Source organism: Cebus imitator, unplaced genomic scaffold (genome assembly GCF_001604975.1).
Source record: "Cebus imitator isolate Cc_AM_T3 unplaced genomic scaffold, Cebus_imitator-1.0 Scaffold1, whole genome shotgun sequence".
Lineage (NCBI taxonomy): Eukaryota > Metazoa > Chordata > Mammalia > Primates > Cebidae > Cebus > Cebus imitator.
Genome location: NW_016107316.1, coordinates 8535131 through 8561225, shown reverse-complemented (window position 1 = coordinate 8561225; position 26095 = coordinate 8535131). Strand labels below are relative to the sequence as shown.

At 38.0% G+C, this 26095-nt stretch overlaps 1 pseudogene; it reads left to right on the top strand.

Annotated features, from left to right (window-relative positions):
- Positions 1-4831: 4831 nt before the first annotated feature.
- On the top strand, positions 4832-24506 carry LOC108301551 (annotated as a pseudogene).
- Positions 24507-26095: the final 1589 nt, after the last annotated feature.

Sequence of the window (26095 nt, the reverse complement as noted above, 5' to 3'; positions counted from 1 at the left end):
CAGAACTTAGCCAGGCGTGGTGGCTCACACCCGTAATCCCAGCACTTTGGGAGTCCCAGGCAGGCAGACTGACTGCTGTCAGGTGTTCAAGGCCAGTCTGGCCAACATGGTGAAACCCCATCTCTACTAAAAACAAAAAAAAATTAGCCAGGCGTGGTGGCATGTGCTTGTAATCCTAACTACTCAGGAGGCTGAGGCAGGGAAATTGCTTGAACCAGGGTGGTGGAGGTTGCGGTAAGCCTAGATCACACTACTACATTTCAGAGTCTGGATGACAGAGCAGAACTCCATCTCAGAAAAAAAAAGAAAGTTCTAGAACTTTATGCTATCTGGAGATCTTTCCAGCTCATGTGTTACTTCAGCTTCCAAATCTGAGTGCTTGCCCTCTGTGGGTCTGCAAACGTAATGCAGAGATGTGCTGAGCCATGGAGCTGAGGCTATCCATGAACTGAAGAGGGTGCAGAGAGAAAGGTCAACCCTGATACCAGTGAGCCCAACTGCAACCTTGGTTCTGCTACTCATTGTCTATGGGATTGGACACAAATTTATTCACTCCCCTGAGCCTCAGTTTCTTTATATCTAAAATAGTGAAAGTGATAACTTAACTTATGGTTTACAATGAGAAACAACTGATATTAACAAGGCCATGCTTCCCAGATGTTTTCATGTTGTACATGGCACACAGAAAATGCAGGCTCTCTGTAGCCTGATTTATCTGGCCTGGGGGCTCTGTCTGGCTGCCCTAGGCCCTTTTCAACCATGTCAGACATGAAGGGCATAAATATCTCAACACACCTGCAACTACTTCCTGGTATTCCAGGATCCACGACACTCAACTAGGGAATATCTGATGAAATGTACACAAAGCACCTACCACAATGCCAGACTCTGTGCATTACCTCTATAAATGTTTGTTTCCCACAGTTATTCCCTGAGCAAAGGATACTTTGCATATTTCTTTAACAATATTCAAAAATAACATGTTAGCACAAGTACCGAGTGGGTCCCAGTAGAGAAAAGACACCTGAAAAGTACAACACAAGCTGGAAAGCTAAAAGAGCCTTTTTACTCTCTTTGCTTGATAGCTTACTCTAAAGTTGGGCCCTTACTTCTTTTTGAGCACCAAAAATCTAAAATCTGTGGGCTTCTATGATTTGTCTAAAATGTTGACTTGTTTGTACCATATTTTTTTTAGCAACATTATATTTGCAGCAAGCTAAAACCTCCAAAATTCAAGAACAACAGTTAACCCAAGGCATGAGGACAGATTCTTGCGGAGAGTACTAACAGTGACAGGTGTCCCTGGGCTAAAGAGGATCTGAAGATGTCCTAAGTGACCAAGGTAGTGCCCAGGCACTGGGTTGAGAGTCCATGAGGGAATATGCATGACTGGGCCCCCCTCCTGGTGAGTAGGTGGTCCTGTGCCTCCTTCCAGACCTCGCTCAAAGCCCTCTTCTTGTATAGCCCCAAGAAGACAGTGACTTTTCCCGTGTGCCCACAGCACATTCTCTCTACCATATTTTTAGACCTCTCCATGAGTTCCTTGAACTTTTTCAACTTACTAGGATGATGCAGAGTATTTAGAACAGTGCCTTGAACACTTCTGTCCCTTCCATCTAGACACTGAGATTCTAGAGTTCTTAACGCCTCAGAAACTCCGATTTGCAGTCTTTACATCTGTCATCATGTAAAGTGGGGCCTTTTTCTGATTGTAAACACTTGTTGATGCTGTCTGGTTCTGTCACATCCAGGATCCTGCTAGGTTTCTTTCTTCTATGCATTCCTATATGACGCTCAGCTCTGGCTTGGGCTCCTGAGGCCATCTGTAACTTTCAGAAGTTTATTTCCCAACTAAAATATAAATGGAAGCTTTAATATTCTCTATCCTACAGTCATGCTGCAGGCATGGTCTAAAGTGGTTTTACTTATTCTTCTTTCTATCACTATGATTCTTGGAGGATTTATGGAAAAACTAATTTAGTAGCTTCCATTATTCTAACTCAGGGGTTCCCAACCCCTGGGCCATGGACCATTCCATTGTCTGTTAGGAAGTGGTCTGCTCATCAGAAGGTAAGCAGTGGGTAAGCGAAGCTTCATCTTTACTTACAGCCACTCCCCCTTTGTTGCATAACCACCTAGCTCCGCTTCTTGTCAGATCAGCAGAGGCATTAGATTCTCATAGGAGCACGAGCCCTATTGTGATCTGTGCACGTGAGGGACCTATGTTGCATGCTCCTTATGAGAATCTAATGCCTGATGATTTGTCCCTGTCTCCCATCACCCCCAGATAGGACCATCTAGTTGCAAGTAAACAAGCTCCCACAGATTCTATATTAGGTACTGTTAAACTATTTCATTCTATATTTATATATTACAGTGTAATAATAATGGAAATGAAGTGCACAATAAATGAAATGCACTTGAATCATCCCAAAGCCATCCCCTCTCCAGTCCATGGAAAAAATAGTCTTTCACAAAGTTGGTCTCTGGTGCCAAAATGGTTGAAGACCACTGTTCTAACTCCCTTCTCTTTTAGCAGCTTATGTGTGTGCCTTGTCTCCATGACGTTGAGAGAATAATAAATTTGATCTGTATAACTCCAAAGAACACTCCTGTGCATAAGGGTGGAAATGACGAAGAGGTAGATTCTGGCTCTAAACATAAAAGGTCTTTGCTGTTTTTATTTTACACTTATTTATTTATTTTTGTAGATTTAGAGGGTCCGGAGTGCAGTTTTGTTACATTGATATATTGTGTGGTGATGAAGTCTGAGCTCTTAGTATAAGCATCACCCAACTGGTGTCATTACATTCAATAGGTCATTTCTCATCCCTCACCCTGCGCCCACCCTCCTAGCCTTCTGAGATTCCAGGAGTACACATTATTTAGCGCTGACCTATAAATGAGAACATTCAGTACTTGACTTTCCGTTTCTGAGTTATTTTACTTAAGATAATGATCTCCAGTTCCATCCATGTTGCTACAAAATGCATGACTTCATTATTTTCGTGATTGAGTAGTATTCCACAGTGTGTGTGTCTGTGTGTGCGTGTGTGTGTGCGTGTGTGTGATATGTACATATATCTATATCACATTTTCTCTATCTAATCCTCCATTGATGTTCACTTAATTTGAATGTATATCTTTTCTATTGTGAATAGTGCTGCAATAAACACATGAGTGCAAGAATCTTTTTGATATAATAATTTCTTTCTGGGGGGTGTATACAGCCAGTATTAGAATTGCTGGATCAAGTGGTAGTTCTATTTTTTGTTCTTTGTGAGATCTCCATACTGTTTTCCATAGACGTTCTACAAATTTATATTCCCACCAACAGTTTAGAAGCATTCCATTTTCTCTGCATCTTCCCCAACATCGGTTACTTTTTTGAATTTTTAATAATAGTCCTTCTGACTGGTACAACTGGTAGTCTGACTGGTATAACATGGTATCTCATTGTGGTTTTAACATACATTTCTCTAATGACTTCAGATGTTGAGAATTTCCTCATAGGCTTGTTGCCCATTTGTATACCTTCTTTTGAAAACTATGAAAGGGCTTTTTAAATTGTAAGAGCTGTCCAGAGAGGCAGAAATACATATTAGAAAGCTACTGTGTTCCAAATTTTTGAATGACATTGCAGAAAGATCAAATTAGCCTCCTGCTTTAAAGAGCCTCACATTTTAGCAAGAGAGACACACTCATTAAGAAATAAATACAATCAAGCCTTATAGCCCTTAGGACAGGGATATGTACAGGTTGTGCAGGGCAACTGAGGGGAAGACAGTTGAATCTACTACAGGATGGAGTATCGGATGGGAATATTGAATGCCCTCAACTAAGATTTTTTTCTACCCATTGAGCTGCCTTCTGGATTTTATTTTTTATGAAGGTAAAACTTCTACTTAAGACTCCTTCCCCAGTGAGCCATTGCATTGGTTTTGAAATTTCTTTTCCTTTAGGCATAACTAATACATTTTTGGACAGAGTATGAGATGTGAGCACATCAGAAGTCAGCCAGAGCATATTATTTGTCTAAAATAAGCAACTGACATTTAAAAAGCTAGAGGCAAGACAAGAAGATGTATCTCAGGCCACCGCCTTACACACATGTTCCTCCTTGGGGAGAACAGAGTAAGAAATAGTCACCTACCTTAGACACTTCTCCAAGAAGAAAGAAATGACCAGTTACTTGCCTGACAGATTTCTGGATTAGCCAGCACAAATTTGGATTTGGATTATGAACTAGGGAACTAGGGAGCTTTTCTCCTGTCATTGGAAATGTGAGGGTTAGAAGAAAGGATCTAGATCCTTGAACCCACATGCAAATAGGTTCAATTTAAAGAGGACAGTTAAAGAGTAATTTTTAAGGGTAAAATCATGACTCTCACATAAGAATAAACTTAGCATGAATCAAAGATTTTACTTAACTCACTAATGAGATGACCAGTAAGACGTTGCAACTGATTCAAAGGAGAATTCAAATATGTATATACGTATTTATATGTCTACACATGTATGTGTGCATGTACACATACACAGGAAAGCTAAAATATACTTTAAAATGGATAAAAACTGAACTTTCCAAGGGAATGAAAGGATAAATCAATTGTCTTTATTGGTAGACAAAATGTTTTTGTGTATCTATAAATGGAATCATTTGCACTAGGTATCTGTAATTTAAGACACTGAAAAAAGAGACAAAGATGTGGAAAAGCACAAAGACTGAATAAAATCAGCAGCCAAGACAAGAATCCCTACTTTCCCACTGAATTCACCCAGTAATAGTTTTGTTTTATTTCCAAGTTTTTCACAGAGTTACCCTCAGAGGATGAACAGCGTGCTTAAGGTGGCTGCAAGTCGTTATCCTAAGAGATTCGATAATCTCCACACGGTCACCAGAGTCAGAAGCTCCAGCAACATTTCCTTGCTCTTCTTCCTCCCTCACCTTCCAATTGCAACTCTTTCCTCAATTTGACCTCAGAAATAAATCACTTGTGTTTGCGTCCCTGTGTCCCGTCTCTCCACAGCTGTCATCTCCAACCTTTCATCACTCCCCATGTATACCATTAGCTATGGATGAGTTCCAGTGTATCATAAGCATTTGCCAAGCAAAGTTGAAGTATCCATAAATGAAGGTAAAGATTAACAGGACAACAGCTGTCATGAAACTACCCCTGTTCTGTTATGCCTATGGTTATCTCCTCTGTGCAGCCCTCCGTAACTCCACCTCTTCTGGCAAATATTTAGTATTTCCTTCTCTGTGCTCCAAAAGCCCCTCATTTACTCCTCTTTTAGGGCCCCATCTCTGACTTGCTCCAGACCTGTTTTTGTAGCTCCCTGTCTTCATACACAGTAGAAGGCAGGATCTTTGAAAGTAAGGGTCATGTTTGTAGCATCCTCATGCCTTCCCCAAACTCACTTGATTTTTAGTGAAAGGTCAGACAATTCAATTAAATTATATAATAATTTATTGGGTACCATTGAATAAGACCTGGAAAGCGAAATTGAAATAAACTGCTTTACAGTGATGGTCAGAGTGGAAGCTGAGCTGTGCTAAAGATGGAAACAAACAAAAGATCAGGGTTCAAGGTCTCACGGAAGTGTCAGAGAACCTCAGGGAGCAAATGACTTTTAACCCCCTTCAGGGGCTTCTCCAGTTTTAACAGAACGGATTATCTCATTAAACAAAGGCCCCCACAAGGCTGGGCCCACCTGTGAACTTTAGCAGTCTCAACATTTTTTCACTCACTACATAAGATAATTGGTTTACATAGGATTTACATAGGATACTTGGAATTTTCCAGACATGGCATGTCATTTTAAAACCCATGTTTTTGTACATTCTGTTCAAAATGTTCGCTTTACTAATTTAGGCTTTAACACCAAATGTCTTCGCTTTTATGAAACTTTTCCTGACCTCCCCTAATATACAGTTGACTACGCTGACCCCTCTGAATCTTTTTTGCCTCCTTAATCAAATTCAGTGACACTCACAAAGACACTGGCTTTGGTCTTCCAGATATTAAAATGGCTTCCTCCAGCTGCATAGAGAACACAGAAATTTCAGAAGTTTGTTAGCTAGGCTCACACCTTTATAGTCATATTATCTTCTCTTTGGAGAGGTCTCTGAATTCTAACTCTCCCAACCTCTCTCCCTTCCTTTAATCATATATCCCCCAGGGAGGATGAGTGACTTTACTCAACTGTGAAGTAGAAAAAAAATGGGAATGAGAAGCTAACTCTCTCTGTTCCTTTTTCTCGTTGGAAACTCATGACTTTCTGAAAATATGCATTCTACTCTTCTTCCCCATGCTATAAATTTCCAGTCCAGAAGGTCTCAGGGTTTTCTATGGTGTTCAGTAGCTCATTATTATAGTAAGAGCCTGCCTAAGCTACATTCTCCAACATCAATCTAATTTCAGTAATTAAAATGATATCTTGATCTCTGCCTTGGAGTCAGAGTAGTTTGTTATTGCCTGGGTCTCATAAGTTCTCAAGAGTATTGCCCTGCATGCAGAAACCCACACTCCCAGCTCCCAAATAAATCTTGGACTTGATTTACTTAGATGTAGTTACTTACTTGATTTACTTAGACTTAGTTTATTTAGACTTGGTTTACTTGTACTTAGTACTTGGAGTACTGAGAGGACTTGGGAGGATGGAGTGTTGGGATGAGGCAGGTCATGTTCTCCAGCTTGTCCTTGGGAAGGTTTCCTTTTCTGAGAACATTTCTTCCATTATGGAAACTCATGTGGAGCACATAAACACCACAATCACACAGTCTGTTTCTAGAAACTGCTAACGGAGGAAAACATTTTACTTTGCTTTTTTTCCCCCTTACCTAGACTGTCCTCCATCACAGCTCACAAAAGGCTGCCATATAATTATTGTAATCTGACAGGCACTTCACAATTTCCCTGAGCTCTTAAGTGGATTTACTTCCTTTATGTCTTTCATTTTCAGAAGAATAATTGGAATGAGTCAGTCTCTCCTATTGCTGCTAATTTGCCAAACATCCTCCTAGAGGAAGACAAAGGCAGGTACTGTTTTGGACTTACTATGTATTTGTAATCAGAGACAGAAAGACAATCTTAGATTTGGCATTTCCAGTTTCAATTTTGCTCTGGTTAACTCAGTGTTGACCAGAGTTTCATCAAATCACTCTGATGATCTCAGTCCTTCCCAGTCCTTCCCATTTTATGTAAGATTGATCTCCAACTATTGTCCTACCTTAGTCCAATTTTCCTTTTCAAGTTTATTTTTCACAATACTGTAATACAAACTTCCTACTTAGTCAATCTTGTGCTTTCCTTGTTTCCAAAAAAACTTACAAATTCTTCCTTGTGGGCTTTTGTGCTTCTCTTCATGGTTCTCCACTGAGAATATTTTTTTTCCTGCTGATCCAAGTCTACCCTTCAAAGACCAGTTCAAATCTTACTTCCTCTAAGAAGGCATCAATCCTACCCTGTAAAAACCTTATAATACTTAGATGAATCAGTCATGTTTTATTTGGAAATACTGCCTCATGGCAAATTGCTTTTACTTGTTCTAATATTATCTCTTATATAATACCCTGAGATTCATATACCTCAAGGATCTCACGGAGTTATCAGGAATTCAGAAACAAACAGATTATCACTGTTCATTGTGGAGTGCATGTGTTGATAGAGGAAAGTATAGGGGTCTTTAAGTGTGCAAGTGAGGAGTAATAACCCCAGTTAAGGAAAGATTTTTTACACTGAGTGTAAGGAGCTAAGCATTGCTCATTAGATAGCTAATAGGAATAGTGCCTCAATCTAGAGGGAGAAGCATGTGCAAAGACCCAGCGGAAAAAGCAAGCCTGCCAAATATAAGGATTTGCAAGCAGGAACAAATGGTCTGAGGCAGGGTGCCAGGGTGGGTGTTTGGTAGAGCTGGAGAGAGCCAAGCCTGGTGGCGTAGGAGCCAGAGTGTGAATGCTCTTGCAGGCTAAGACACAGAGCTTGGCATTATAATACAAGCATAGGGGGCATGATGGAAAACTCCATGTGTTCGCAATTCTCATGATCAGAGACTCTAGAAAAAGCACTTTCTGTGTTAGATGAATAACAAGTGGAAGGAACTGGTTTTTCTTTACTAATCAGGAGATTGTTGCAAGAACCCAGACAAAGAATGAGGAACGCACAATCTGCCCCATGCCCTTAGTTATTTCTTGAGGTGAATATTGTCTCCTGAATGGCTTCACTAAGTGCCACAAGGGCAAGAACTGGGCCTGATTTATTTCTGCCTGAAAGTGCCCAGCAGGGTAGAGGCATGTAGTAGGCACTAATTTTGACCTCTCCAGGGATGCTGAATTCAAACAGCCGTCCTTTACCTTCTTCCTGCTTACTCATCTAGGAGGACACAAGATTGGACCTGAAGTGCGGAAACAGTGTCTACATATCAGATCTACCATTTAAGATCTGTTTTTGTAAAATATTAAGTAAGTACTTATAAGAGCAAAGTTATACAGACAATAAAACAAACTTCCTAGATTCAAAATTGATGTTATAAAATGGGACATTATGAGTGCACTGGGTGCACCTAGGCTGTGTTTTATTATTATCAGAGTTTTCTTTATAGTTTAGTCACATTGTGATGTATATTCTTAGACAATATATAGTCATGCTTTGTATATTTTCAGCATTATAAAAACAGATTCATATTGCATGCATTATTCCAAGACTTGCTTTTTTCAATCAATATTCTGTTTCTAAGATTCAGCCATATTGACACATTCCTTTTCACTGCTCCATACCATTAATTAAATAATAAGTTTACAATGTGTTTATCCATTTCTCTAAAAGTGGATAGGTAAGCTGTTTTTTGGACACTGCAGTGTTGCTATGATAACTCCCAATGGAGTTACTAATATCTGATTCTGTTACTAGTGTCAAAATTTATAAGCTTCCAATTTTTACTGATCTTGATATAGGAAATACAAATGACAATTGTAGAGATGAGAAGTTTTTAATATGAGTATTTAGAGAACAGAACAATTGCTGATATCATCTTTCTAAATAGAATAAAAAATAAGTGGAACTTAACAGAACATTTTCATTTCTGTGACCATAAGAATACAATGAACCAACAGTAGTCTTAGAAATTAGCCCTAATGGAGCCAAGATTTTTTATAATGTTAAATATATCCTCTAATTATTTTGCTTTCACATTTTTGTGCTATATCTGCTGATAATTAATGAGAAGACCTCCAGAGCGTTATAAACTGCCTGATTATAAAACTTGTAAATGTAACTTCTGTCCACAAATATTACAAATCATATGCTGTATGTTATGAGATATTGTAACTATTCTCTTAAAAGACTAAAAACTATTGTTCCAGGAAACCGAATTTTCTTACTTAAGCTAGAATTCACCAACATTGTGTTCATTAATTCACTTGTGTTAAACAACTTATCACTGTGTATGCTATGTCTGGTTTTTGTTCATCAAAGAGCATTTTGACTGTCTCTCATCTATAATGATGGTGATTGAAGCCTGCCCTGCAGGCTCTGGTCAAACACAAGGTGAGGATGGTTATCACTCCCAGTGCTTGGGCAAAGAAATCTACCTGAGCCTCAGAGTTCTTTAAAATAGGTATTATAATCTCAACTTTGCCTTCCTTAAATAACCAAGAAGATCGAGAAATATCAAGCACAGAGGAGTGCTTCTTAATCAGTAAAATTCTGGACAAATGTAATCAATGATGATGACAATGATGAGGATAATTATGTTACTATTGTGCCCAACTAGATAAGCAACAAAAATACATAAAGTTTTCTACAGGGAATGAGGGTAGATATTAGGGTTCAAACAGAATCTTTGAATTTTTCATTCAGTAGATGTGTCTGTCTGTGAAGCACAGTGTTATGGGTTAAACTGTGTCCCCAAGAATTTTCAAGACTTGAAAATTCATATGTTCAAGTCTTTACTCCCAGTACTTCAGAATGTGACCTTATTTCAAAATAAAGTCAATGTAGATGTAATTAGTTAGGTTATGATGAGATCATCACCCGGAGTAGAATGGACTTCTACTCCAATATGACCAGTGTTTCCATAAAAAGGGAAAATGTGTACACAGACATACACATGGGTGTAATTACATGTAAAGCTGAAGGCAGTGATCAAGGTGGTGCTTTCATATGTTAAGGAATGCCTAAGATTGCCAGGAAAAAACACACACACCATAAATTACGTAAGAGACATAGAACACATTCTTCCTCACAGCCCTCAGAAGAAAGTAACGCTGTCAACACCTTGATCTCAGACTCCTGGCTTTCAAAACAGTGAGGTGATAAATTTCTGTTTGTAAACCACCCATACTTATTTTTACAGCAACCTTAGAATGCCAATACACATAGACTCATGCTTACGATATTATGCTATCAAGGAAAATTGTTTCCGTATTTGGTCAGATCTATAAACATCTTTCAAGGTAACAGAATGAAGCCAGGCACAGTGACTCATATCTGTAATCCCAGCACTTTGGGAGACTAAAGCAGGAAGATTGCTTGCATCCAGGAATTCAAGCTTAGCCTGGGCAAAACAGTGAGACCCTGTATCTACAAAAAATAAAATATTAGCCAGATGTGCTGGTGCACGCATGTGGTCCCAGCTACTCTGGAGGCTGAGGTGGAATGACTGCTTGAGCCCAGAAGTCGAGGCTGCAATGGAACATGATTGCACCACTGCACTCCAGCCTAGGTGACAGAGAAAGCCCCTGTCTCTAAAATAAATAAACAAAGTAACAGAATGAATGACCAACACTAAGCTAGGAAGCTGATGGTTATAATACTCTTCCATATAGAATATTAGTGATGAATCAGCATGAAAAATGGTCAACCTCATCATTATGCAAAGGATTTGAAAAAATTACTTTTTTCCCTAACAACACAGCAAAGATAACTTGATGCAGTATACTCCATGCTGCAGAGAAGTTGATGAAACATCTGCTCTCATGTCCTATTTGTGGAATAGTAGTTGGTATAATCTTTTTTAAAGTCAAGTTGGCACAACCTATTAATTACCATAAAACACGATCTCAAACCCCTAGTAATCCATCTTAAGAAACTATGGTATAACATTTAAATGCAGAATTATAGATAAAAGATAGCTATTTCAGTGTTATTTTCGTTAGTATAAGAAAGAAAACAACCTAATGACCAAATGACATGGAGATGGCTTCAATCTATCATTTTATCTGAATTATTTTTAAAGACGTTTAAAATATATTGTGAAGTCACCAACAAAGAATATATACATAACAGGGGTTCTCAAAATCTAGTACAGAGACCTCTGGGAGTCCCCAAAGCCCTTTTAACGGGTCTATGAAGTCAAAATCATTTTCACGATAATCCTAAGTACATTACTGGCCTTCTCAATCTCATTCTTTCGTGAGGATACAGTGAAGTTTTTAGAGGCTACAGGTTAATATCACAATTATCTGAAAAGGCTATTTACCTACTCCCCTCTTTTCCATTTTACATTTACATGAGGCTCGATTTTCTTCATGAACTTTATGCAGAGCAATATATCATGAGTTTAATGCAGAAGAAGATGTGAGAATCCAGCTGTTCTGCTAAGTCAGATATCAAAAAGATTTGTGAAACAATGCCACTATGTTCACTAAGTTTTATTGTCTTTTACCAAAGTATGTTGCTTGGGTTAATTAACATGTAATACATTTATTATTGCAATTTTAAACAAATTTTTAAAATATACTTTTTCTCCAGTTTAACATACAATAGTAAATATCAACAAAACACATAAACAAAACCTTTGGACTCCTCAATAATTTATAAGATGTAAAGGGGTTCTTAGGTCGAAAAGCTTTAGAACTCATGTCATAGAAAATATTATTACAGCCTATAAGAAAGAACTGGGAAAAATGTGCAGAAGTGTCGTGACTAAGTTGAATTGCTAAGACTGGTCATCTGTATTTGTTGGGTTTAAGGGACTTTTTATTTTAGCATCTTTATTTTTCTGTGTTTCCAAAATTTTCCACTTTAGAATGTATTTCTTCTACATCAGATGAAGGGTAATTTTCTTTTAATTTGCACTTTTTCTTTACCTTAAAAAAAAAAAACCTGTTTACCCTTAAGCCATCATTTAGAACCTAAAATTGTAGAATGCCTCTTAATTACACTTGCATAAAGAGTCTCAGCTCATAAAATTCTGCCAGATTTAAGATCTGCAGGCAAATTAGCCACAAGCTACATGGAGGTAGAATTTATAAATGTAAATTGCACTACACCAACATTTTCCAGAGAAATGGTCTTTAAAACACCACTGAGCAGAGGAAGTATATTTCAGAGGATATTCATGACAAGGCTGAGATAAAAATTTACTTGTGTTTATTTATTCATATATTTTATTATTAAAGAATCTTAAAAATTGGCCTTAAATATTGTCTATTTCAAAATCTCACTAGTACAGCAAGTCCCCAGCTAGGGCTAAGCATCAGTTTTCCTGGCCTAGGTACTCCAAATGGCCAAAGATTTTGGCTGACACATTCCACTATTAAACAGTTTTGATTATTTTAAAAAATCTGAGTTATCAGCTATGATCCTTTTGTTTGTTTGTTTGTTTGTTTGAGATGGAGTTTCACTCTTCTTGCCCAGGCTGGAGTGCAATGGCACGATCTCAGTTTACTTCAATCTCCGCCTCCCGGATTGGAGTGATTTTCCTGCCTCAGCCTCCCGAGTAGCTGGGAGTACTGGCATATGCCACCACACCCAGCTGATTTTTTGTATTTTTAGTAGAGGCAGGGTTTCTCCATGTAGTTCAGGCTGGTCTCGAACTCCCAACCTCAGATAACTCACCCATCTTGGCCTCCCAAAGTGCTGGGATTACAGGCATGAGCCACAACTGCCGGCCATGGTCCTCTTAATGTCTGTAAGTTAACATGTGTGATCATGGGGTAGTTCCACAGGTCAAACATCATGTTCTTTTTTTCTCTCACTCTCTTTAATATAGAGTCTCTTTCTCTGTAGCCCAGGTTGGAGTGCAGTGACGTGATCACAGCTCACTGCAAACTTGAGCTCCTGGGCTCAAGGGATCCTCCTGTCTTGGCTTACAAAGTGCTGAGATTACAGGTGTGAGCCACTAAACCCATGAAGCATCATGTTTTCAATGTGTTGTAAGAATAGCAGTTTATGTTTTCATAGAGTTGTTATGAGGCTTATGCAGCATAAAATACTTCAGACACTTATTGCAGTGTCTGACATAAAATTGGTGCGTAACTGATGCACAATACCCATTGTTATTTTTGTATTTTTAAATACTCTCATACTGATATTGGAGCCAGACAAAATTCCCCCTTCATTTTCTTACGAACATTCTAGGATATGCTTACCTCTCTCTGATAAATGTTGCCCACTGTTCTATTTCCAGTTTTTACATCCTTCAGCAAACCTTCCCAAACTACCCAGGATTGCTCTCCTGTTTTCTAGAGCTTCTAGAGCATATACTTGTTGTCTGGGATACCTTCTGCTGTCCCCTGCACCTGCACCACAAGCTTCTTAACAGGCTGGACTAAGTCTTCTGATTCATTCCTTATCTCCCATCGGGTCCTAGCATGGCCTTTCTATGGGAATGACGCATCATCTCTTCTATGGATTTGTTCAACATTTCTCCTCTGGAGAATTTGGGATAATTTTAGTCTCTTTGCTTATCTCCAACGGAATTATTATTAGACTAAATTAAACTCCCACTTTCCCTTTCCATCATCATGGAAAGGGATTTTGCTTTCTGTTACAGGATGTTTCTCCATGTTGGTCAGGCTGGTCTCGAACTCTCTACCTCAAGTGACTCGCCCACCTTGGTCGGCCTCTGTTACTCCTTATGGGAGTAACAGAGAGTAAAATAAAAATCTTTGGGTAAATCCAAAGAAATGTGATTAGCATTTTGCCATTTCTCTATCCTTTAGGATTACACAATGTCCCAGACCAATTCTCACCCAGAAAGGTTTCATACTTATAAACTCCCAGTGCCAATAGCTCCCCAAATGCTTTGCCATTAATTTCATCCATCTGTCAGAAGAAGACTGTAACGTCCCAGAACTATGTGGAGAATAGGGAGCAGGGAGAATCTTATATATGTAATACATGTTACTACTGTGGTCTTTGTCCTTGTATTGAAAACTTAGAGATTTCAAATAGGCTAAGACTAGCTAGCTTCCAGAGGACCCCATGCCAAAACTCAAAATTCCTGGAGACATATAAAACAGAAAGATGCATGTCTTTTATGTTTTTTACCTCTACTACATGGCACTCTAAGTGAAGACATGTTTGTTTAAACACAGGGGAAAACAACATCATTCAATTGCTATCAAAAAAATAATCTATTGTATACCATTTTTGTTTTAGAGTCCAGACAGAGTGGAAGGAGAGTGACAGATTTCAAAATTTATGAGTTTATATTAAATTTTCTTTTAAAGAAGAACTATGTATAAGTATGGAAATTAGATCTCAAAAGTATCATGAAGGCCGGACATGGTGGCTCACACCTGTAATCTCAGCACTTTGGGAGGCTGAGGGCAGTGGATCACCTGAGGTCAGGAGTTCAAGACCAGCCTGACTAATATGGAGAAACACCATCTCTACTAAAAATACAAAATTTACCGGATGTTATGGTACATACCTGTAATCCTAGCTACTCGGGAGGCTGAGGCAGGAGAATCACTTGAACCCAGGAGGCAGATGTTGCAGTAAGCCGAGATCACAACATTGCATTCCAGCCTGGGCAACAAGAGGGAAACTGTCTCAAAAAAAAAAAAAAAAAAAAAAGGTACCATGATATAACATATGAAAGCAACTTGAACACACCCAAGTGCACCATAGGGTTAAGATTAATGGTGCCATCATCTTATCTCCCTCTCTTCTCCATGTTGTACAAAACCAGAACTATTTTTATTACTATAACATGGAGTGAAGAACTTGCCAACGATTTCAACATGGGGAAATGATTGCTCATATTTTTCAGAGCACTTTACTCTCCCATATTTACCCATCACAATGAGAGTTGTAAGATGACAATCAGTCATTACTGTTTTCATATTCTTCTTTACAGCTAGCAACTTCAATATCTCATAGAGTATTGGACAGGCTTTCTGAAAGTTTGATCTTTTTTGAGGTTTCAGCCTTAAATTGCCAGGTCTCATAGTCACTGGTTACCAGCCTGCATCTTTCTCACCTTCATTATTTTCAACAGACCCTTAACTTAATGTTGTCACAATAAGTTATCTCACTAAAATGATACAGAGATTATGTAATGTATTCTTAGTCAAATCATTTCTATAGCCAATGTTAGTCCCAGAAACTGCTTCGAATTCTTTATATGAGTTTGACAGATACCATTTTAACAACCTGTTCATTACTCCTTTTGCAGTTAACAGCAAAGTGATTACACATTCATTTTTAATGTTACATATTCTCTCCTTGTCTTCTTTTAAAACTTCAAAGGAGTGCATTATGGATTTATGTTGTATTTATTTTCTGTACATGCCTTCATATGTGTCTGCATGGATGAGTCACATGTGTGTGCCTATATTTGTTTATTTACATAAGGATATAAATACACAAAATTACACATATGAGTTTTGTTTGCAATGTATTTCAGAATAATATACAAGTGTGTGCAAGTTGTGTATGCATAATGTATACATATGTATGTGTATATATTTGTACATATTTGTGTGTGTTCATATGTTTCTGTGGTCTTGCCATGCAAAAGTGAGATGCTTGTGTTTCTTTCTCCTTGGAAACCAAAGAGCTCAACATATTTTGCCTGTTGTTACATAACCTGGATAAGTGAAAACTCAGTGCATTTATCAGGAAGAAATGGATTTTGCAATCTCACACTGTATCTGTTATTTCTTCTTCACTTTGTCAAGAAACTCACTGAAGTGAGTGATCACTGATGAATCATCACTCTGAGAAAGGCCATGACAAAAGAATGTTTAATTGAAGTAACTTTTAAGGAGTTACTATCTGTTTTAATTTGCTTATAACTATTGATTTTAAAAAAGATCCATTCTTGTTCTCTTAGTCTTGGATGTATTTGGCTAACCAGATTTATCTTTGGAAACTATTGAATTTCATGCATAGTTGATCTCACACACAATAAAAAGTGGTCTTGGTCATGCTTGGATTGAGAGAGCAAAGATTCTGGCAGGTTGTATGGTCCCCTGGGGCTCAGCAGCTGCTTGCCCTGTTTTTTGGTCACAAAATCCAATTTTCACTCTGCCCACACAGACTGGAAGACAGCAGGGACCACACTAGTTCACAGAATTTTGACTTCCTCATTTGTGAAATGTGACCAAACACATCAATTTCAGTGACAGGCAGGAGATCAGAAGAATATTAGATGGAGTTGAACAAATTGCAATCATCAAACACAAACTGCCACAAAAGTGCCAGGTCAGAATCAGGGACAGACCTCAGGTTAGGGAGCCAGAATGTACGTAGAATGTGATCTGGAAGACACTCCCACTGTTTGAAGTGATACTCAGTCTGTAACTGTACGGATTTAAAAGGTTTTTGAAACAGTTTTGGTTAAATCACAACTCATATCATTAAACTACTCTATATAGGTAACTTTAGAGGCTCTCTTCTCTGTAGATCACAGGATGAAATTTAAACTCTTAGCCTGTTATATGAGGCATTCCATAATTAAGCTTCAGCCTCTCCTTATAATGTGATTACCCATAGTTACTTTCTCAAGCCTTCTGCAAAATGACTTTTCATATTCTCTGAAAAGCCAGCTCACCTACTCCCCTCTGGGCTTACCTATACAAAATACTTTATCGAATTTCTTCTCTGATTTCCTGGTCAGGATTTGAAATATTTCTGTTTTTCTCTCTGTATCCCTCTACCTTAAAGAATCTTGTTTATATTTTTCCTATAGTATTTACTAATTTCTGTTTTGAATGACAGTCATTTAACTACCTACTTGATATCCTAAGCTGACTATTTAAGGACAGGGTGTGCTTCACTTGTGCATTCCCCTGGCATCTAACACAGATACTTGCATATACAAAACAGGTGAAAAAAAAATTTGACAAATGAATAGGTGAGTAAATGAATGCAAGACATGCAACAATTTGATGTCTAAATGCTATCCTAACATTAACTTAATATCATAGCACCTCAATTTACTTAAATAAACAATACAAATTAGGATTATTTTATTAATTTGGATGCCTTATATTAAAAATCCAGATGATTTTACAGGCAAATTCTATCAGATTTTAAAGGCTAGATCAATCCAGGCTTATTAAAGTGATCCAAGACCAAGATTTCTCAGATTTGACTTAATATCACAGCACCTCAATTTACTTAAATGAAAATGCAAATTAGAATTATCTTATTAATTTGGATGCTTTCTATAACAAAATCCAGATGATTTTTTTTTCCCATTTATTTATTTTATTGTATTTTAGGTTTGGGGGTACATGTGAAGAACATGCAAAATTGTTGCATAGGAACACACATGGCAGTGTGATTTGCTGCCTTCCTCCCCATCACCTACATCTGGCATTTCTCCCCCTGCTATTCCCCCCCCCAGCTCCCCACCCCCCACCGTCCCTCCCCTATTTCCCCCCAACTGACCCCAGTGATTTTACAGGCGAATTCTACCAAACTTTAAAAACTTGATCAATCCAAGATTATTACAAGCAATCTAGACCAGGATTTCTCAGAGTTGACACTATGCTTTGTTATGAAGGGCTGTTCTGTACAATATAGAATACTTAGTAGCATCCCTGGCTTTTACATACTAGATGCCAGTAGCATCTGCCCTTCAGTAGAGACAATCTAAAAACAGTCTCTAGAGATTACCAAATGACCCTTGGGGGCAAAATCATGTACAGTTAAGAATCATTGATCTAGAGACTTAAAAAGAGGTTAAAATAATCTCAAACCTGACAATGACAGCATATGAAAGAAAAATTATAGACATACAATTATGTATATGTAGATATAAAATTTAAGCAAAACATTAGCAAACCAAATATAAATGTATGTTTACCAAGCTAGTTTTTTCTCATAATTCATTTAATAGGCAAAAATCTATAAATATATCTTGTCACATCAGCAGAGTGAAGGAGAAAACCTATCTGATTATTTCACTGGCTGCAGACTAAGGACTCTGCAAAAGTCAACACTGACTCATGATTAAAACAGACTAGCAAAAAATATTAATACACTAGGTGTAGTGTATTTTATAACCTGGAATTATTTCATGTATATATTTAAATATAGAATATAATATTTTAAATAATAAATTGTTAGAAGCATTCTCTTTAGCATCAGAAGCAAGACAAGAATTGCCATCGTTTTCACTATAATTCAAAATTACATTGGAAAGCTTGGCCAGTTCAACAAGACAAGAAAAATGACTTAAATAAAAATTATTAGAAAGAAGATAAAACTGTCATCAGTAACATTAAAAATCTAAAATAATTAAAGGAAAATTATTATCATTAATTTCTATACACTCAGAACAAACAAGAGAAAATATAAATTTTAAAAGCTATATTTTTATACATTAACAAAAACCGCAAAGTACCTAGGAATAAATATTTAAAAAAGTATAAGATCTGAATACAAAAAAATTATAAATGTATTGACTAAAGTAAAAGAGAACCAAAATAAATTGAGATTTCATGTTCATGCATAAGATGTAAAGAAGTACAAATAGATCTTCCTAATTAATAACTAAAACTTCTATCAAAAGCCAGCAGTATTTTGTTCTGAGTAGAGTTTTTCAAGTTGATTATCCCAAAATATATATGCAAGAGCAAAAAACTAAGACTGGCCATGACAGTGAGTGGGGAGAAAAGAGGAAGAAGCTATGGAAGGAAACAAAAAGTAAAGAAAAAGTGAAAGAAATGCTCCTGTCTGACATTAGATCTTATTATAAAGCCAAAGTAATTAAGACAGTGTGGTATTTGTGTAAGAATAGAGATCTGGATCAATGGGAGAAAATATTGAGCTTTTATATCAGACATAGATGACATGACTGATGTGTGTTAGAAACAGGGCCTATTTAAAAAATGGAGGTGGAGCCGATTTTAAAAACATATTGATGCAGATGCAGAAAAAACAGGCTACATCATGCCACATACAAAAATCAATGTCAGATGGTGCATTAGTCCATTCTCACATTGCTATAAAGAAATATCCAAGGCTGGGTAATTCATAAAAGAAAGAGGTTTAATTGACTCACAGCTCTGTATGACCGCAGAGGCCTCAGGAATCTTACAAGGGGAAGCAAACACTTCCTTCTTCACATGGTGGCAGGAGAATGAAATGCAGAGTGAAGGGAGGAATGCCTCTAGTAAAATCATCAGATCTTGTGAGAACTCACTCGCTATCACAAGAACAGCATGGGGGAACTGCCCGCATGATCTAATCACCTTCCAGGAGGCCCCTCCATCAACATGTGGGGATTGCAGTTCAGATTACAACTCAAAATGTGATTTGGGTAGGGACACAAATTTGTTTGACTTAAATGTCAAACAAAGCTTGAAATAGAAAACATAAGTGTTATTCAATTAGAGAAAATCACTCTAAAAGTCACATGGAACCAAAAAGGTGCCTAAATATCCAAAGTAATCCTAAGCAAAAATAACAAAGCCAGAGGCATCCCACTACTGGCTTAAAACTATACTATAAATCTACAGTAACCAAAACAGCTTAGGACTGGTACAAAAAGAACACATAAACCAACAGAACAGGTTAGGTAACTCAGAAACAAAGCTGCACACTTAGAACCATCTGACCTTTGGCAAGGCTGATAAAAACAAGTTATGGGGAAAGGACTCCCTATTCAATAAATGGTGCTGGGACAACGGGCTAGTCATATGCAGAAGATTGAAGCTGAACCCCACCTTTCACAATATATAAAAATTAACACAAAATGGGTTAAAGATTTAAATGTAAGACCTCAAATGATAAAAATTCTGGAAGATAACATAGAAAATCCTCTTCTTGATACTGGCCTTGGAAAAAATTTTCGGCTAAGTGCCCAAAAGCAATTGCAATAAAGACAAAAACTGACAAGTAGGACATAATTAAACTAAAGAGCTTCTGCACATCAAAATAAACTATCAACAAGGCAAACAGACAACCTACAGAATGGTAGAAGATATTTGCAAACTATGTATCTGACAAAGTCCTAATATCCAGAATCTATAGGGTACTTAAACAAATCAACAAAGGTGAAAACAAATGGCTACATTAAAAAATGGGCAAAGAATATGAACAGACATTTCTCAAAAGAAGACATGTTAAGTGGCCAAGCAAACATATGAAAAATGGTCATCATCACTAATCCTCAGAGAAATACAAATCAAAACAACCATGAGATACTATTTCACACCACTCAAGATGGCTGTTATGAAAAAGTCAAACATAATAGACGCTAGCGAGCCTGTAGAGAAAAGGGAACACTTATACACTGCTTGTGGGAATTTAAATTAGTTCAGCCACTGTGGAAAGCAGTTTGGAAATTTCTCAAATAACTTAAAACAGAACTACCAATTGGCCCTGCAATCCTGCTACTCGGTATATACCAAAAAGAGAATAAATTATTCTACCAAAAGGACACATGCACTTGTATGTTCGTCACTGCGCTATGCACAATAGCAAAGACATGGAATCAACCCAGGTACTCATCAGTGGTAGAATGGATAAAGGAAATGTGGTACATATACACCATGGACTACTACACAGATATAAGAAAGAATAAAATAATGTCTTTTGTGGCAACTTGGATGGAAATGGAGGCCACTATCCTAAGTGAATTAATGTAGGAAAAGGAAACTAAATATTGTGTATTATTATTTATAAGTTGGAGCTAAACATTGGGCACATATGGACATAAATATGATAGATAGTGTAGACTACTAGAGGATAGAGGGTTGGGTAGAAATAGGTTTAAAAAACTACCTTTCAGGTACTATGCTCACTACCTGGGTGACAGGGTCCATAATCCAAACCTCAGCATCATGCATTATTGCCATGTAACAAATTGGCACATGTACCCACTGTGTCTAAAATAAAAGTTGAAATGGAACAAAATTTGAAAAAAAAAAATTGTTGTATAATACAAATGTAGAGAGGATAAAAATTGATTTGATCTCTTACACATTTCTCTGAAATGTACATTTTGTGTGACCACTTTGAAAAAATAAATGTTTTGGCATTTGAGCATTCCTGTACACTATATCTCAGAAATCTCATTCTTAGGTATTTACTCAGGGTAAAAGAAAAAACAGATCTAATAAAAATTTTCAATATCATAGAAGTTGATAAAATGTATTCCATACCTCAGGAAAAAAATGGAAGATAATAATAAAGACTCAAAAGTAGCAATATTGGAACAGATATTGCTTAAAACAAAGTCAAAATAAAAAAGCATTAACGAGAAAATATCATGCGAAAATAGTGGAAAAAGTATAAAGAGATTGAAATTATTACAGAGAAAATGATGCCTATGTTAAAAAGACAAAGGACATCCAACTTTCATATGATTGGTTTGTAAAAAACAGAAAATGAAATAAATGAGACAGAACATACATTCAAATATATAATGAAAAAATACTTTTTCAAGATATAAAAAATCTACATATGAAGTTTGATAAGGTGCACTGTGTTTTCAGAAAACTGATAGAAAACTATAAAGCCAAGAAATATCCATTGAACTTGAGGATTAATCAAACAAAAGAACTCAGAAATTTGACATCATTGTATAAATGAACTGATAACTTACATTGAGTCTATTTAAACAAAGAACCAAGGCTAAAAATAATATGAGAATTGTGGGTACAAAAACATGCAAAAACATTAAAAACTCTAATGATATTAGAAATATAAATATCAGAAAGTGGGAAATCAATGTTTTTAATTAGAAAATTAAGAGGCAATGTAATTACATTCATTTTCTCATTTTCAAAGCAACACTTCAGCATATTAATAAAAGTAGATACCTCAAAAATACAGATTTATGTGTATTATTTATGATTATTGGGTTAACCACATTAAAGTCTAAGATTATATTATGAACTTTCAAAATGTTCTACAAGTAAAGCAAAAGTTTACACACATACACACTCGTACACATGTACACAGCAATAACATCAAAAGAAGGAACAAAATGAAAAAAGAAAAGGAAAATGGAACACATATAGCAGATCTCTCTCTCTCTCTTTATCTCCCTTTATATAAACATATGGAATATATTTATTTATACATTTGTATTTCATCTGGAAAGCCTAGAACAACATACTTTACAAAGTATGTTGTAATCACAAAATTGAAAATTGCAAAGGTAGTCAAGAAGTTGAAATACGTCAGTAGTGCTTCAGAGCCCTTGAACTTGTTGCCCAAATGCTTCCTAGGAACCCTCAACTGCACTTCCCACACAACACCACTGGCTCTCCATTCTCTGAAGTCCTTGTAGTTCTGTTGTCTGTTATGTCACTCTTTGAATACAGCCCTGGAGACAAAGAGAAGCTAATAATTGGAAGGGATGTTAATGTCATGGCAAGGTCACTTTGCCCCTCTGATTCAATTTCTTCTATTATAAGACGCCTAACTTGGCTCCTTCATTGTCTCTGGGGTATGTGTCTTATTTTCCTACCTAGACAGGTAATTGTGGAAAACTTGAACTCTAGTCTTGGACGCCTTTTTCTTATTAAATGCCAAGCACTATGTGTTTCTTGCTCATAGTAAGTACTCTTCCCTCTGGCCTTTCTCCTGCCACTCACATTGCCACGGTTGCCTCCACCACCTCCGCTGTGGCAGCAGCAGCTGGGGTGGTGGCCCTGCTTTGTTGACCCTGGGCTCCCCGCCTGTAACATGGCAGAGCTGGATGGCTTGCAGCGAGGAGACAATTCTCCCAGGGACCCAGAGGCCTGGCAGGGGAGGGGAGGGGAGGGCTGGGCTGTCATGCCCTTCCAGGCAGGCACCCCCTTGACACACTGACCTCTGGGACTCAGCCGTGTTCACGCTGTGCTTATGGATCTGGAGCCGGGCACCATGGACTCTGTGCCCTTCAGGCGGATCTTCAAGCCAGACAACTTCATCTTTGGTCAGCATGGTACAGAGAACAACTGGGCCAAAGCACACCACTGGTCCACTGCTACTGCAGAAGGCACACAGCCAGTGGAGTCAGTGATGGTCGTCATGAGGAAGGAGGCTGAGAGCTGTGATTGCCTGCAGGGTTTCCAGCTGACCTACTCCCTGGGTGGGGGCATTGGGTCTGGGGTGGATACTCTTCTCATCAGCAGGATCTGGGAGGAGTACCCAGACAAATCGTGAACACATTCAGCATTCTGCCCTTGCCCAAGCTGTCCAACACAGTGGTGGTGTTCCCGGATGAATGAAGTCCGGCTGCTTGTTCTTGCTGATCAATAACAAGATGTAGACAGACTGGGAAAGCAGGGAGTTTATTTCTGCAACCAGTTACAGGGAGAAGGTCAGAGCAACTCATCAGAACAACTCAAAGTTACAAGTTTTTCTCCAGTGCTTATGTACATTTGAAGCTCTATGCCTATGCGTAGGAGTGTACTTACAAATGGAAGTGTTTCATTCCATCTATATCTAATCTTTAGGGTTTAAAAAGGCTAGAGCCTTGGAAACTATCTTAATCGTATCTGGGCCCTGGGATGAGGTATATGTGTAAGAATTATTACACATATACCTCTTATTATTCTATCAGACTTCAGGAGCTAAGAAAATTCAGGTGGGTCTTAATGGGTTTATTTTGCATTGCAGCTCTTGTACTCAGGCACCATATTCTCCAGTTCTTTAAACTTGAACTTAGACATTCGTCAGAATTATAGTAAAAGATTAGTGGAAACTGGCTGCTAATGGAGACTTAGCCTGCCGCTCTCTCAGTCCACGTAAAAAACAAACACATACATTTTGCATTGATAATGAAGCTATCTATGACGTCTGCTTCAGAACCCTAAAGCTGCCCACACCCACCTATGGTGACATGAGCCACCTGGTTTCTCCTGCCATGAGTGGGGTCACCACCTGCCTGTGCTTCCCCAGCCAGCTAAATGCTGACTTACAAAAACTGGCTGAGAACATGGTCTCATTTCCCTGCCTGTACTTCTTCATGCCTGGCTTTACCCTGCTGACCAGCCAGGGTAGCCACCAGTACTGGGCCTTGATGGAGGCTAAGCTCACCCAGCAGATGTTTCATGCCAAGAACATGATGGCTTCCTGCAATCCCCACCATGGTTGCTACCTAATGATGGCTGCCATTTTCAGGGTCCCCATGCCCATGAAGGAGATGGACAAGCAAATGCTTAACATTCAAAAAATGTACAGCATCTACGTTGCTGATTGGCTCCCTGACAACATGAAGTCAATTGTCTGAGACATCTCACCCCAGGGCTAAAAATGTCTGTCACCTTCATGGTCAGCAACACGGCCATCCAGGGGGAAAAAAAATCAATCATTCAGTCATGATTTAATGAATGGATTAAATATTAGGAAGTTTACAGATTGTCTGTATTGGGTTTTTTCCTGCCAAACTGTTAATCACTTAACATGCATTGAATGATTTAATCTTCATAACAATCCTGTTGCTAGTTTATACTTGAACCAAAGCATGAAGAGACTAATAAACATGCCCAAGTTAGGATTAGAACCCAGGCAGGCTAGTTCCTGGTTAACTACTACGCTGCACAGCAGAGGTAAATGAGTAACATGTATTTTCCTGAATCTTCAATTGACTCCTGACATATATTCAAAGAATTAGGATACATGGGTCACTTCCTTCAACATGCCGAGCTGCACCTGCACCAGGGAACTTCACACTCTTTCAGCAGGAGGAGAGGAAGTCCCAGGGTGGAGAGATGCTCCATGAAGTAGAGGAGGATTTGCAATCCCAGGCATCAATACTTGCTGCATTAACAATTACTCTGAGAGCCAGGCCCACATGAAGCATAACCAAACAGGTGTGATACTTGACCCTTTGCCAATTTGTTCTTCCCCTGCAGACATCTTGGGAAAGAAATGTTTCTTAATCACTAACCACAGGAAGGTTAGGGAGAAGGTCTGGAAGGAGGAGACCCTCAGACAAGTCCCAGGTTTGAGTCAGCCCAGGCAATGGCATACCCTTTAACATGTGTGTCTAACTAGTGAATCATGGAATTGTGGCATGTGAGCTCCCCTAAAGCTTTGGCAGCTCTAGGAGTCAGCATTATGGCTGTAAAAATGTGTTCATGTCTTTAAGACCTTTTAGTTTTCTTTCCACTTAAAATAAACCTAACATCACTCATTCGTCACTAAATCTCCACCAGTGTCCTGACATGTGAACACTGATGTTTTCATACTCCTAGATCTATTGTTACACTTACTATATTATGTTGTCATCTTTGCTCTCTATCTGTCTCTCCTCTATACTGTGTGCTTCTAGAGTGAGGGAATAACCTGTTAGTCATGTCTGCATGCCCTGTGTCTGAAAGAAGAATGACACCAAGCAGGTATCAATGCTCTGGTGAAATAAGCAAAAGACAAATCAGCTGTCCAGTAAAACGGCACATGTATCCAATGAAACTGAATCAAAAGGAGAAGCTGAACTTTCTGACCGGAAAGTGTGTCTCACAATCCATGGCCCAAGCATCATTTCCAAAGTCTAGACCCCCGACTGGACCTAAAATTTATGCAAGTGTAATTGTAAGTCAACAAGAATATGGATTACTCTCTGTGGCATTCTGATCAACATTTTAATTAGTATTCAAGATACTGATGCAACATTATTTCATGTATGGCATGTAAAATGGCACAACATATATTTTATGTATTTACTAAAAACATGAATAAAAACAGCTTATACAGGAATAATCACATTGACATTTGGGGATGTTGTCTTCCTACTGTCATTTTCATTCTCATATGCATGTGTACAAATAGCTAGCTAGATAGAGATATATGGGTAGATAGATAGATAGACATCTAGACAGATAGATAGATAGATAGATGGACATACATGGCCTTGAAAAGATTTTCATGTTTCATCCCAGAAGCTGTACATATGTTACCTTACATGGTCA